The following is a 15,738-nucleotide window of genomic DNA, read 5'->3' as shown; positions in this document are numbered from 1 at the left end:
GGAAGAACTCCTTGGCTGTTGCGGAGACAGTTTGGAAGAAGAGTCGGAGACTGGAAATGTGTTATTTACATGGATAAGGGAGAGGGGGAATGGCAATGCTAGCATCCTCCACCCTTGTCTCCATGGCTATTTATTAAGTTTCCCTACAATGCTGGCTTTGTAATTTATTAATAGTTACTGTCAGGTTAGTAAATGCAAGCTACAGCTAACTCCCAGATTCAGCCTCAAAGCCACCACCATGTTCTCAGTTATTTCTTCTCAAGTATCTTTTTCTTATCCTCTAAAGCATCCTTTTCTAGTCCCTAGAGCAAGAAGTCTTGGAATCGGTCGGGCGTGTGCGCCCTCCCTGCAATGTGTCCTTGTGTGCAAGTCCACAACTGCTTTTGATGTCCTTGTTGCTCCAAGCACCAGGCATCCTGCCAGGACTGCAGGCGTCTCTTATAACACTTAGCCCTCTCAGAGTCTGACTGAAGTAATGGTTGCGGGGGTGCCAGTACCTCTGGGATGTGTGGGTGTTCTTGACTGGTTCTGGCTTCAGTGACACATAAAACTGTGCTCTTGTCTCAACGTGTCCGTCAACTTCAAGATGTACCTCCTTCCCCTAGAATACTGAAATTGGGCAGCGTGACCCTACTGATTCTATAACATTGTATCAATTCTAGAAAGACCAACATCTACTCCCTACCACAGAGCATTCTCCTTTGGGCTACTCTGTCCACCCTGGAAAGTTCGACTACATAACTGTTCTCAGAACCTTCCTGCCCCATGTCAGAGACATCTCAGCTTTCCAGGACCCACATCTTCAGTGCCACTGGTCCTGATATAATTTTTGCTATCCCCTAGGTGCTCTAGGTCTCACATCTGAGCTTCTTTTTCGGTTCTTGTTTCAGAGTTCTTGTTTTAGAAACATGCCCTGTCTTCCATGCCCTCCTACCACTAAGGTGTGTTTTCTTCCATTTAACACTGGTGGTCAATATCTGAAATAAAAGAGGAGACATCAATAAAGTTGCTACAGACATCTTTATGCCAATTTATGAACATAAAGAGTTACTCTCTATTGGGTGATTTTTCCTATTACAGATATTCTTTTTATATCTAATGTACTTGTGCACTTCTGATGTTTTAAAATAATATTGGTTTCTTAATTCCTCATGTAGACACTTTCTTTCAGTGTTTGTGCTCTTGGCACCTCTCCATATCTGCTCTCTACTAATTGACTTGACATGAGTACATTGCAAGAATGTGTAATCGTTTTTTGTGTATAGATTTAGGTACTGTTTTGATGAGGGCTTCAAGCAACTCTGATTAACTGTGTATATTCTGAGATTCAACAGTCTTTGAAATAATTAAACATTCTCAGTTATGCTTCAAACTACTCACTTTAATTACCATGTTCATTAAGAAATAAACTATATACTTATTCTAGTTTTTTAAAACTGTGCTATAATTCTTAGAAATTATTCAATAATTCAATTGTTCAAGAAGCAAACTTGACTATATGTCAGTTAAAATAGTAATAAGCACTCTAAAAAACACAATGAAAAATTATTGAATGATTAGTACTACCTAAAAATTACAGAATTTTAGGATTTAAGGCATTGAGAGAAATGACTGACTGATTAACATATTTTATCAAAATGTAATAGTGGTGAAATTCTAAATTAAAATTGTTTCATTACTTTAATTGTGTCAATCTGTGATGAAGTTAGAAAGAAAAATTCTACGTTGTCATCTGGTGAGATGATATTGTGTTTCAATGCCTTTTTGTTAATAATCAATGTCAGTAGTGACTTCATCATTTAAAAGAGATGTACCACGATTGCGTAGTGTCTAAAATAGACATGGATGTCTAGTTTGGAATATTTAAGATTGATGTGAACCAATAAATGTGAAGTGACTTCAGCTTTCACACCTTTATCTAGGTATCTTTGTCAAGAGGACTTGACTACTAACAATACAAAAATCTGTTAGTTGATGTAGAAATAAACAAAGACCATCTAAATGAAGATAAGTAAAGGCTGCTCAGAGCTTACTGTAGCAAGAGAGTCAGCCTTTATCACTTGTGTTTGGCAAAAACTCAAAGGCAAGCAGAGGAAAGAGAAAGTTTTAAAATAGAAAAAAAAAGGGAAGTTTTAGGTATGCCCAGACTGGAGGCTGTTAGCATGGGGAAGCTGGAGGCAGGCTAACAGGAAGCAGGCATCTTATGGGATTGGTTAGAGAATATATTTGACTTTCTCTGATTTGTCCTAAGTTGGAAGCAGGGGGAAAATAAGCTATGAGTTATTGATCAAATTCTGGTCAGAAGTGGTTGTCTGGCTAACTGGACTGGCAGCCATAGATAACAGTTTGACTCTCTAGACTGGTTCCTGTAGGTAGTGGTGGTTTGTATTTCTGGGCTGATTGCTGTAGGTTGTAGGTCAGGGTTCCATTTTTACATATGGTCTAGACATTGTATATTAACTCTCCTACCTGTAATTCTTTACTGTAGAGAAATGTGCAGATTCAAGTTCTTAGGAAACAAAATATACAGGAAAAATGTCTAAACTTTGTGAACCACAGGGACTTTTATAGAAAAATCTAAGCCGTATTAATACATTTACAGTTTAGGAGCAAGGATGTATAGAAATGCTAACACTCTTTGCTTTGTATGGCCGTAGATGAGAATTAACCATGGTATTTTTTTTCCAAAAACAAAAAGGAGTTGAAAATTTCTCTTGTGTGTTGCTTCTAATTATCACTCAATTCAGGAAGCAGAAATCATTAGAATTCCTTGAAGACTAAATCCTTGGCTGTGTTCTGTCGACTTTTACAAACTATACTCCTTTCTCCAAGTAAAAGTACATATTGTAATAATTTATAGGGCAAGAATAAATTAATTCTTGCTGGAATAACATTTATTATTTGTCTTGCCAAATTACATTTACATAGAACCAAACAACAACAAAAACTGAAAACTTCATTTTTAGAGAAAATGAGACAAAACAGGAAAAGAAGTCAGAATATAGATTCAGAACCTTAGGTACTTGTCTACATTTTGCAGAACATAAGTGTGTGTTTTCAATGCTTATAGAGCCAGAATGCATAAAACAGCAGGTTTTCATGGAGATGTAAAATACAGCATAGAGAATAGAGTCAATAATATCGTAATAACTAAGTATGGTGTCTGATGGGTAGACTTATCGAAGTGATCACTTCATAAGGTATGTAAATGTATAATCATTATGTTATACACCTGAAACTAATATAACATTGTATGTCAACTGTAATTGAAAAATAAATTTTAAAAAAGGTAAAAAAAAAAAAAGAATAGCAGGTCTTTCTAGAGTTGTGTTTGCGGAGATCACTAAATAAATTATTATATTAATAAAAAGCGAAGTGTTCACACACATACACGATAAGACTTCTTTCTCGGGTAGTTGAATTTTACAATATTATACCCATGTAAATTCTACCTAGATCAAAATATAGAAATAGCTGGAATTCCAGACTTCTTCCTCATTCTGGTAAAACACTAGTCTGACTCCTATCATCAAGCAAAGGTTAGTCTGCTTCTGAACTTCAAATAACGTAACTTCTTGTGCTCTTTTTTGCCTGACTTCGGTGCTCAGTGTTACTTTTGTGACAGTCATCCTCATTGCACGCAGCAGGAGTTCCTTCTCTTTCATTGTTCCGCAAAAGTTTCTCAACCTTGGCACGCTTGACATTCGGTGCTGGGAAATTCTTTGCTGTGGGAGCTGTCCTGGCCTCTAAACACCTGATGTTAATAGCACCTGTTTTACTAACCAACCCAGTTATGACAACATATTTATGTCTTCACACATTGCCAAAAATCACCATTGGGGCAAAATCACCACCACTGGGGCAAAATCACCACCACTGGGGACGACTGAGCTGGAATCATTAAAACCATCTCTATTCAATCAGATCAAGTCTCATAATAGGTGTTCCAAGGTCTAAGCAGCCATAAAGGCTGAGAAAAGTATGGAAGGAGGGGCCCGTTAACAATGACTAAAGAAAATGTCTTCTTTGCCTCAAAATCTGTTTAAATTACCTGACTCAGTGTCGAGAATATAAAAGTAACATTATCCAACCCACTGGTTCATGCCATAAATCCTCTGGTCTGTTTTTGGTTACTTTACTATAGCTAAAAATGTTTATCCAGTTATTAAATGTTTTGAATATTTTGAGGTGAGATATTTTTAAATTAAAAATATCCAATTCAAAATATTGCCAAATCTAGAAGTTTCTTGTGATTTTCCTTTCTGTTTTTTACAGGATATTAAGAAGTAGCTAAATTCAGAATAAAATCCAAAACTTTGACTAGAAATATTTTCTTAAAAGTCTAAGTAAAGCCTCTAAATTTATTGCCTCTTGAGCAGTAAAGATAGGAGTTTCTTTGTATTAATGATGTATCAAAGTGAAAGATAATATGATAAGATGATGCCAATGACAATGATAAAGACAACAAGAGGTCAGCAATAAATAGACTGGTAACACAAGCTTACATTCATTTATGAGCATTGTGGGATGGGTTTTTTGTGGTTTGTTTTATGAAGTCATAAAGCCAGGATTCTGTGAACCAAACTCATATGTAGTCCTAACGCCAAAGCAGGCACTTCTAAACATGATTCATTTAGTCATTTAATAAATACGTATTGACCACTGAACATCTCCCAGACAGTGTGGAAGGCACTAAGGATTCTGTGGCTAGCAAAACAGCTATGGTCATTGTGCTCATGTATTTTTCCATTCAGAAATAACACATTAACCAAATCGTTATACCAACAAATGCATAATTTAAACTTCTGGTAACTATTGTAAAAGCATAGTACAAGGTGCCAAGAGTAAGTATAGAAAGGAGACCCAATTTAGATTAATCAGTCAATGATCCTTTCTTGAGGAAATGAGAATAAGATGAATTTATAACAAGATCATGATTAGGAAAGAAAGGAAAGAAGTGGGTTCTAGGCAGAAGAAGTCTTTGTGCCAAATTCCTTATTTGAGAAGAGATCGCTGTGTTTGGTACCTGAATGATGGGTCCACGTGGTGAAGCAGAGATAGCCCAGAGTTAGAAAGGAGCAGGCAAGAGCCAAACTGTGTAGGATCTTGCAGGCTGTGTATGGAGGCTGGACTTTATTCTAACTATTATAAGAAACTTTTAAGATTGTGCAGAAAAGTGACATGACTTGTCTTTTAAAAAATCCTGTGATTACAGCATGGAGAATGAATCAAACGTGGCCAAAAATGATGATTCCTGGCTACATTATCAGCTCTGACCATAGATCAACTTTCAGCTTCTTAAAATGACCAGACTGTAGAAAGATTTAAAATGGCAAGTGCTATAATCTTGCTCTTGACAAACAACAAAGGAAGTTTCTGTAACTCCCAAATATCGTGTTTCTCCTCTTACTCTGTAAATTGCAGTCATTATGACACTTCCAGTCATTATGTTTTTTTCTTATCATCTTAACCAGCTTTAATTGTACAGTTCAGTTGCATTGCGATTACTCACATTGTTTTATAACAGATCTCCAGAACACTTTTTGTCTTGCAACACTGAAACTCTACACCCATTAAACAATTCTCCATTTCTTCCTCTCTCCAACCTCTGGTAACCACTTTCTACCTTCTTTTTCTAAGAATTTGACTAGTCGTTGTATTTTAAAATGATCTCCTCTAAGGTTTTTGAAGCCAGACCAACCTCTTGGCCATTCAAGTCCGCTGGATATGGTATTTTTCCATAAGTGTAATTCAGATTGAACTTGAAAACGATAAAGAACAATTTATGTAATAAACTCAATTCTTGGAAATCAGTTGCTTTTCAGTTATAGAAAAATAATAACCGATTCTTTAGAGCTCTAAATTCATAGCAGATTGCACAAAAATTGTTCAAGGACAACTAAACCACTGTCCCTTGAGAATAACCTTTGCAGACTCTCACTAGACACCTCTTTTTTTCCACTGAGATTGCCTGTGTTTCACAATCTGGAAAAATTTTATGGCATGTGCAGCTACCGCTTGGCTAAGAACTTTAGCAAAGTCCCAAAGCCCACAAAATGTCTATTCAATTTCATATCCATGCCTCTGTCCACCTATGGTAAATTTTCCCCAGGGTCTCCAAAGCAAGGTTGTCTATGCACTATTTGCAATGCTCAAAATTTTATATACAGTTTCCTTCTCTCTTATAGCAGAATAACTACTGAGATACCATATTATTAAAAAGGTAAAATGAAGGTTTATTATTTTAACAACAGGTCCCCAAGTTATTAATAGAGAGGAAAGGGTGTAAGTTTATAAAAATACTTACAATTATCTACTGAAGCAGAAGGGGAGACCACCAGGTTGTAAGTCTCTGCAGAGAGCTAAACAATGAAAAATGACTGCTAACTTGCTTTGTTAGACAATTTTATTTTCTCTTAAAAGCAAGGCAGTGAATAGAGAAAAGAAAATAGAATAGGTGGAAGACAGAGAGGATGGACTCACATGGTAGAAAGGGGATGGGCTTCAGAAGAGTGGAAGGCTTGTTGTTTCCACAAAACTGGTAAGCAAAGATATATAAGGAAACAGATACCTCCAGCCCACGTGTTCAGGAAAATCTATTGCATTTATAAATTATTTTTGGATCTTCTTGCATTTGGGAGTGGAAATTATAAGAGAAGCTATATCCAGCTCTATCTCTGATTCAATTACATCTCAAACCTCAGAGATCACCATCACCATGACTGTAAAAATTGTGCTATAAGGATCAAAAAATGATCAAGCATGGTCTCAGCGAGCCCTGGAAAACCACTCAAATATCACAGTAAATGAGGGCAGTCAATCCTGGATCTTTTATCCCTTTGGGGAAGGAATAGAGTTTGAGATATGTTTGAGTTAGAGAAATAAAATTTTGGTGCCATAGGTATTTTTAGTAGAGTGAATAAGTCTATCATGACCTAGTATGCAGAATGAACTCTGAAAGTGGATTCCCAGGAAAAGGAATGGAGGTACCGTCCAGATATTCTGGGCTGATTTCTATTCTTTATTGTATCTCATGTATCAAGACAGAGTGTCCTGCACAGTAGGTCTTTGCATGAATTTGAAGCTAAGATGTTCCCTGGATTATGAGCTAGAGATGATATGCTACCAAAACTAGAAACAGTCTCAGAAAAAAATGAAAAATTGTAAACTGCCTAAAGTGTTTCAATTGGGAAATATAAATGTTATATTCACTCTAAGTTGTTAGTCAAGAATACACACACACACATGCACACACCTCCAAACAGAAGAATGAACCAGTGAAAAAAGGTAAACAGATACATACACAAATTACATTAATTTTCACAATATATACAACAGAGTGGATATCAAATAGCCAAAAACAGCTAAAAAAGATGCCTAATTTTTTGTCATTAAAACTACAATGTGTTACCACAACACATCTGCCAAACGAAAAAAAGGCAGACTGTAAGGAAGTTTGATGAGCTTGTGCAGCACCTAGACTGCTCTACACTTCCGGTGCAAATATAAATTGGTAAAACTATAAAACTAATATTGCCTGTCAAATCTAATGATGTTGAACATATGCATTTATAGCAATTCATTCCTAGATGTATACATAAGAAAAATGTGCAGATACGTCAACTAAAAGATGTTCATAACAGCCCTTTCCATAGTAGTTAAAAAAATACTAGAAACTACTCAAATGTCTGTCAATAGATGACTAGATAAATAAATTATAGAATATTCTTACTATGGAATGCTATATAAAATAGAGGACAAAAGATCTACAGATACATACAAAATATAGGCTGATATCACAAGCATAATATTGAGTAAAAGACATCAGATATTACAGTTGTATCGAGTATCATCCAACTTTCTGAAACCAGCTGTATCAAGTGCCAAAGAAGGTAGTGGTTACCTTGATTGAGGCAGAAGAGAGATGGTAGTGAAGGAAAGAAGCTTTAGGAAAGAAATGTATCTGGCAACCCTAACATGAGTTTTAGCAGAACTCTTAGTATTTCAGGACAAGGTCAAAGCTTATGCATCAGAAAGTTACTTGCTATTTGAAAAGCTACTCTTGAGCTGCTGTTGGGCCTGAGGAGAGACTGAGCTCCTGACTCCTGTATATCAAGCCACTATGGGAGCAGAGCTTTCCATCATGAGATGACTACTGTCAGACCTTTTAAATCTCCAGTTTGTTTGGGTACAGCAGCAGGTGGTCTACAGGACAAAACAAAGGTTTGTTAGCAAGTGGCCCAACTTCCATATCACCAAGCTCCGTTATACTGAATGACTCTCATTAAACTCAGATCTATGGTGTAATCAGGCATTCTTTGACACCAGTTGAATTTCACTCATAGTACTCCCAGGAAGATTGAGCCCCAGATGTTCAGAGTGACTCAATAACATGCCCTTGAATTTGTTTATGCCAATACTTTTTCACTCTTAGCTACATATTCTCTTGGTTGAATGTCTATATAGAAATAAATCCCTGCCAGAGTTGTAAAACACATGAATTTGAATGCCTTCTGAAACCCCACTCAGATTTATCGACAAAGGACGTTTACTGGCTCAGGGTGTTTAAGCATAAACTTTTACCTATCTTTGGCTGATTGAGTGACCTCTAGGAAGCCAATCTTAAAAACTAAAAGAATAAAAATTCTAAAGTATAACTGAGAAGAGACATCAGCAGACACACATAGAAAGTTCATCAGACTGTAGAGAACTAGTATAGGCAAGTCATTAGACAAACAAACAAACAAACTGCAAAAACAATGACGATCCCTGGAATGGGGCATCAGGATCCAAAGTTATAGCATTGTATATTTGTAATGTTCTGTTTTTCTATACAAATCATAAGGCATGCAAAGAAACTAGAAAATTGACCAAATCCCAAGAAAAGAAGTTAATAGAAACTATCTCTTGCAGGGACCAGGTTTTGAACTGAGCAGAGAAACACATGAAGGCAGTTATTATGAGTATATTTAAAGAACTAAAAGGTAACTATGTTTAAAGAATCAACACATGATGAAAAAGGCTCATAATATAGAAATATTAATAACAGGATAGAAGTTATCAAAAATAACAAAATAGAATAGAAATAGTGGAAGAGTATAAGAACTGGAATGAAAAATAAATAGCTGTTTTGCTAGAGGGGGCTGAACAACATATAGGGGATGCTTCTGCCCGTCCCTTAGCTAAGTAGAGCTCAAATTAGGGTTCAAAGATATTCTAGCAGATGATATGGCTTGATTTATGGATGTATCCATGAAACTCAAAGCTGATGGAGTCCTGAACCACAGCAATCAACTCCATAGATGGCCATCTTTTGACTCTGACCAGACAAGGATGCTTTTCCCCAATAGACCGAACTTCGTAAAGTAGTGATGGCTGTATAGGTTACTCCAAAAACGATTCCCTGCTATACATTTACAGACCATGGGCCATTGCAAATATGGGGCAGCAACTGGCAGATTAATGATTGGAACATTAGGGGTTCCCCTGTGTGTGGACAGGGACTATGCAGCACCTTGAGGACTGAAAAAGAGATCTATCCATCATTCATGTTGATAGCCATGAAAAGGATCATTTAAAAGGGAGCACAGATGGAACTCATAAACTACCTAGCATGTGCTCAGCAAATTGCCATGATCGCTCTTTGGGTCTACAACAGAATTGGACACAGCAACCCACCTCAGATTCGGGAATGGCCAGATAGCAAGTACTCGCCCCAAAAGAATCAGAAGCCAAAGATGCAGCATAGTTCTCTGACTGCTGCCAGTGAGCCCAGGGCATACAATGTGGCAAACTAAGTCATATTAACCAGGCCTAAGCCCCTTATAAATTTGGCAAGTTGACCACCCTAGTTCCCAGTCACAGATCCCGTGGGTGCTTTACTTCAATGAACACATATGCTGGATATGGGACTGCCATTCCAGTGTGTTATGTAGATATGGGGGTCATTATTTTGTTTTTAGAAAAAAAACACCTCTACCATGTGTTTAAATATCCAGCAGATTCCAGTTTGATCAAGGTCCTGCATTCCCTGTGCAAGCTGCCCAGCAATGGACGTATTGCCTGGCATTGGATGTACTTTTCATCTTCAGGCAAATGAGGTGGTAAAATGAGCACTTCAAACAACTATGCAAAGGCCGTCAGGAAGGATAAGTTACTAGGTGGTACCCTTGCTTAATAAAAGCCATTTGGACATTAAACACAGCACTGCAGTGCATGTTGGGAAATGAGCTAGAAGCGGGTGGAAGACCCATTATTTGCCTGATTAGCCTGCACCTGCAAAATCTCTATCTCGGTATACCCAACTATTCTTTTTCTTTTTTCCATCTGATACTCAGAGATGGTTCGTGATTCAGGCCATAGTGGCACCACCAAAAGGGTTTCCTGATTCAAACTTCAAGGGAATATTACCTTCAGGTGCCCTCAAAATACATAATTCAATTTAAGCTGCATGCCTTTGTCCTCCAATAGTACATTTTCCCACAATTTCCAAAGCAAAGGTGTCTGTGCACAGTTCACAATTCTCACCATTTTTAATACAACCTCCTTCTCTCTTGCAGTGGTAGAGCTACTGGGATAATATATTATAAAAAGGTAAAACAAAATGCTTATTATTCTAACACCCTACTCCAAAATTCTTGATAGAGTAGTGTCAACTAATTTTGACCAAGAACTGCAAGGGAAACAAAACCTTATTTTATTTTATTTTTATTTTTAAGGAATTACAATCTAGGAAACAAAGATTTAGGTAGAAATCCAAGAGAGAAAGAAAGGAATAGAGTTTATGAAGACAGTTTTTACAAGTTTTTAAAAGAACTGTGATTGGTATAGACAAGCAGATTTATATTATGCTGTACATGACTAATTGCTTATGTCTATTGCTAAGTGAAAATTTTATTTTTTAATAGAGATCTCAGTGATGCAGAGCCAGTTCCAAGAACTGTATCAGGATGCAATAGCCTGGTTTAGCCCAGTTCAAAAGTTCAGTTTCACATAGAAGGGATATATTAGCTCAGCTTCCCAGAGGTCTCCTGGCTCTTTTTACATTGTGCCCTTGACAATAATGACTCTGTTTTGATGTTTTTCTTTCATAGAGGGAAATGTGCATGTTTGTAAAAATTAATTGGTTTGTCTATTGAAGGACAGAAGGCTAATACAAGGATATAAGTCTAGCAGAAACCTAAGTAATAAAAAATGACTTCTATATTACTTTGTTAGATTAATTTTGTTTCCACCAAAAAAAGCAAGGTAGTGGGTAAAGAGAAGCAGAATAGAATAAGAAAGAGGAGAGTGGAGTCATTGAGGTAGAAGATGATCTTCGAGGGAGAGGAAGGTTTGTTTCCTTTCAGCTTGTGATGGGCAAAAAATCTTAGGAAAAAATATCTGATTTAAAAACTGGCAGAGGATATGAACAAACATTTTTCCAAGGAAGACATACAAAGGGTCCAACAGGTACATTAAAAGGTGTTCAACATCAAGAATCATCAGGAAAATGCAAATCAAAACCACAATGAGACATCACCTCACACCTGCCAGAATGGCTATTGTCAAAAAGACAAAAAATACCAACTGTCTTAAAGATTTAGATAAAAGGAAACCCTTCTGCACTATTGGTGGGAATGTAAATCGGTGCAGCCATGATGGAAAACAGTATGGAGATTCCTCAAAAAATTTTAAATAGAACTACCATAAGATTCAGCAATTCTACTTCTGGGTATGTAGCCAAAGAAAACAAAATTACTATCTCAAAAAGATACTTGCACCTGCATGTCCTTTGTAGCATTGTTTACAATAATCGACTCATGTGTCTCCATATAAAGTTATTACAATATTATTAATTATACTTCCCATGCTATATACAGCCCATCTCTGTGACTCATTTTATAACTGGAAGTTTGTACCTTTTATTCCCCTTCATCTCTTTGCCCATGCCTCTGCCCCCTTCCCTCTGGCAACCATCAGTTTGTTCTCTGTATCTATAAGTCTATTTCTATTTTGTTTTGTTTTGTTTGTTCATTTGTTTTGTTTTTTATATTCTGTATGTAAGTGGAATCATATGGTATTTGTCTTTTTCCACAGTTTATTTCATTTATTTCACTTCTAGGTCCATTTATGCTGTCGCAAATGTCAAATTTCATTCTTTTTTGGCTGAGTAATATTTCATTATATACATATATATACATATAAAATGTGTGTGTATATATATTCACATCTTCTTTATCCATTCATCTATTGATGCGCACCTAGGTTGCTTCCATATCTTGGAAATAATGTAAATATTGTAAATAATGCTGCAATGAACATGGAAGTGCATGTATCTTTTTGAGATAGTAATTTTATTTTTTTCAGTTATATAACCAGAAGTAGAATTACTGAATCATATAGTAGTTCTATTTTAAACTTTTTGAGAAAGCTTCATACTGTTTTTCATAGTGGCTGAACCGATTTACATTCCCACCAATAGTGCAGAAAGGTTTCCTTTTATCCAAATCCTTACAACACTTGTTATTTGTTGTCTTTTTTAGAATAGCCATTCTGGCAGGTGCGAGGTGATGTCTCATTGTGGTTTTGATTTGTATTTTCCTGATGATTAATGATGCTGAGTGTCTTTTTATGTGTCTGTTGGCTGTCGCTATGTCTTCTTTGGAGAAATGTTTATTCAGATCTTCTGCTCATTTTTAATCATTTTTTTTTTTTTTGGTTTTTGTTTTGATGTTGAGTTCTATGAGTTTTTTGTTTATTTTGAATACTAACCCCTAATTAGATATATTAATTGCAAATGTCTTTTCTCATTCAGTAGGTTGCCTTTCACTTTTTTGATGGTTTCTTCACTGTGCAAAAGCTTTTTAGTTTGATATAGTTCCATTTGTTTATTTTTGCTTTTGTTGCCATTACCTGAGGAGACATATCCAAAAAAAACATTGCTAAGACCCATGTCGAAGAGTGTACTGCCTATGAATTTTCTCCTAGGCGTTTTATGTTTTAGGTGATACATTTAAGTGTTTGATCCATTTTGAATTTATTTTTGTATATGGTATAAGAAAGTGGTCTAGTTTTACTTTTTTGCACGTATGTGTCCAGTTTTCTTAATACCATTTATTGAAGAGACTGTCTTTAAGTTCTTTAAAATTGTTCAGCATTTGCTTTATCTATCTAGGAAGTTAATTTTTTGAGTGATGTTATACAGCAATGTATTCTGTGTATGTCAAATTCAAATTTTACCCGAGAAACTTATATCAAATGCTCTAATGCTAAACAGATGGATGGTTGCTTCCTTAAAGACAAACAAAAATGGCAAAAGTACATAATTCAGACATGCTTCGGGGTTATATTCACTGTAACTGTGGAGTTATTATGGCTTCTGACATAATTACTGATGACAGTTTGAAATAGAAAAAAATAAAAACTATCTCGAAGTTCTCTTTTACTAACAATGTGTAGTTTCTGAGAAATCAGACCAAGTATATCCAGCCCATCCACTGGGCAACACTCAGAAAATTATTTTTAGAACGCTTAGCTGGTGAGTTTCGTTTCAGTTTTAGTTTTCAGTAATAAAGTTTCTAAACTCTTTCAACTTCTGGGTTATATTTTATATTCCCATCTTTCTGCCTTCTGTATGTGGGGTGGGGGTGAAGGTGGGGGTAGGGGATAGAGAAAAAATAAATCCCCAGGATTAGATGGGCAAGAAGTATATCAGAAACCAATATAGCTACACTAAGGGACACAATTAGAACTCTGATGACACTCATCGAAGCAACTTTCTTACCAGTTCTAAAAAGTTATCTGCAATTGATTTTGTAGTTAAGGTAAAAATGAGGCCAGGGTGGGGAAAAGTTTGTAAGTTTCAGGATGTTTTAAAGCATGTGTAGAGACTGAGAGTCTGAAATGTCTTAATACTGTTTTTCTTCCTTTGCCAATTTATGATCTATGAGGATCATAATTGCCACTTAAATTACTTTTCTCTTTGATAAAACTTGATTAAGTTAGTTCTAACTTAGGCCTGACAATTTCAAAAACGATTAACTATTATTTTCATGAGAAAGAACAATGAATGAGTTGCAGTGTAAATAGCTTGTTTGCATTGTTAAGGATAAAAAAAAAAAAAAATTGAAACCCAAAGTGAATAATGAAGAGCTTTCATGAAAACAGCTATATATTTTTAGTTGTGGCCTTTGAAGATGGATTTCTTCCTTTAGAAATAGCATGAATTTTTTGATTTTTGATTTCTTGGCACCCACTTTTAAAGGACTTGTATGTCAGATTCTGCTTCTACAACTCTTATTGCCTCTACTATTACTATCACTTAATTCGATGATTACCCAACTTGATCCCTCAATACTGTCTGGAAATTTTGTTTACTCTTAAAAGTTTTCTCTCCCTTTGAATGTTTTATCACAACACAAGCTTCATATACTCCCTTCTTTTTCAATTCCCCTTTTTCTCCTTAATAAGAGTCTTTTCCTCTTCCTCCAAACTCAAACCAAGAACAACATAAATCAAAGCAAAAGCAAACAACAATAACAAAAATAACACAACATCCAACTGGAATTGTATGGCAGAAATAGAGATATTTTCTTCTAGAAACTCCATTACTAGCATTTCTGAGCCTTTTATATTTCTTAGCTTTTTCCTTCTTCATATATTTTTTTCTATTACTATAGCTAGTTTCTCTATCTTTCAAGCTAGCAGTTCTACTGATATAAACATTAATTTATTTACTTCCATTATTTGAAAACATGCTTAGAGTATTGAGTGAAATGCCAATGTCACACAGATAGCTAGTTGTAAGGCTAGGATTGGAAATCAGGTGTTCCTCATTTTAAAGCTAAAATGTGTATTTATGTGTGTCTGTGTTTTGATGTATTTTTGCTTTGTTTTTATTTGCAAAAGGTATGGGGCTCTAACAGTGTTTGAGAGAATGCATCTCAGAGCACACATTGCAGGATGAGTTATGAATAGCAAAGCAACAGTTAAGTATGGGGCTAAAACACATTTAATCTGCCAAGATTCTGGAGACTGGGCTCTCCTAAAAGCATTAAAGATGTTGCCCAGATGACATTTGGGGACAAAATGTACAATGCTTTTATTAATATAGATACACAACTCTCATGTTATTCATTGGGAGATCTGAGAATGCAGATAAATTAGTTCTCTTTCCCACTGGTCACAACATTCCAAAGCACCAGGGCTTACAAGCCCTCAATATCTGTAAATAGACTTAAATTGTGTATCTTCTGTTTTTCTCGCTAATTGTTGTAGATCATCACTACAAGGTCCACGTATCTTTCTAATCTAAAAACACGTATGACCTCTGCTACATATAAATCGGATAATCAGAACTCTACAAATATAAGATGCCAGTGTTGCATTGGAAGTGACTTGGAATAAAAAAATAAAAATAAATAAAAAAACTTGACATTTGAATCTCTAAAATCATTTGGAATCTACTCTTTCTGGATCTAGTTTGGACTGGACATTTTCCCATTCCCATGCCCTAGTGCTATGCCATTTGCAATGGATATCCTATTACCTGCTCCCAAGCAGTTTCTGTTTTTATTCATCTGTCACCTGGATGATCTCCAGGGCACTGGCTCTGAGGAAGGGGAAAGAGTGAGTTTTTATAATTTTTAAAAAGCAGCTTTCGCAGACAACTAGTAAGGAAATCCAGACCTTTTCACTTTAAGATTTCAGTGAAAGAAAAAGTCAAGCAGATGGTGGATTTTTAGTTTCTGTAGTAAA

The sequence above is a fragment of the Pteropus vampyrus genome, unplaced genomic scaffold (assembly GCF_000151845.1).
Source record: "Pteropus vampyrus isolate Shadow unplaced genomic scaffold, Pvam_2.0 Scaffold22, whole genome shotgun sequence".
Taxonomy (NCBI): Eukaryota; Metazoa; Chordata; class Mammalia; order Chiroptera; family Pteropodidae; genus Pteropus; species Pteropus vampyrus.
This window is presented reverse-complemented; position numbering follows the sequence as displayed.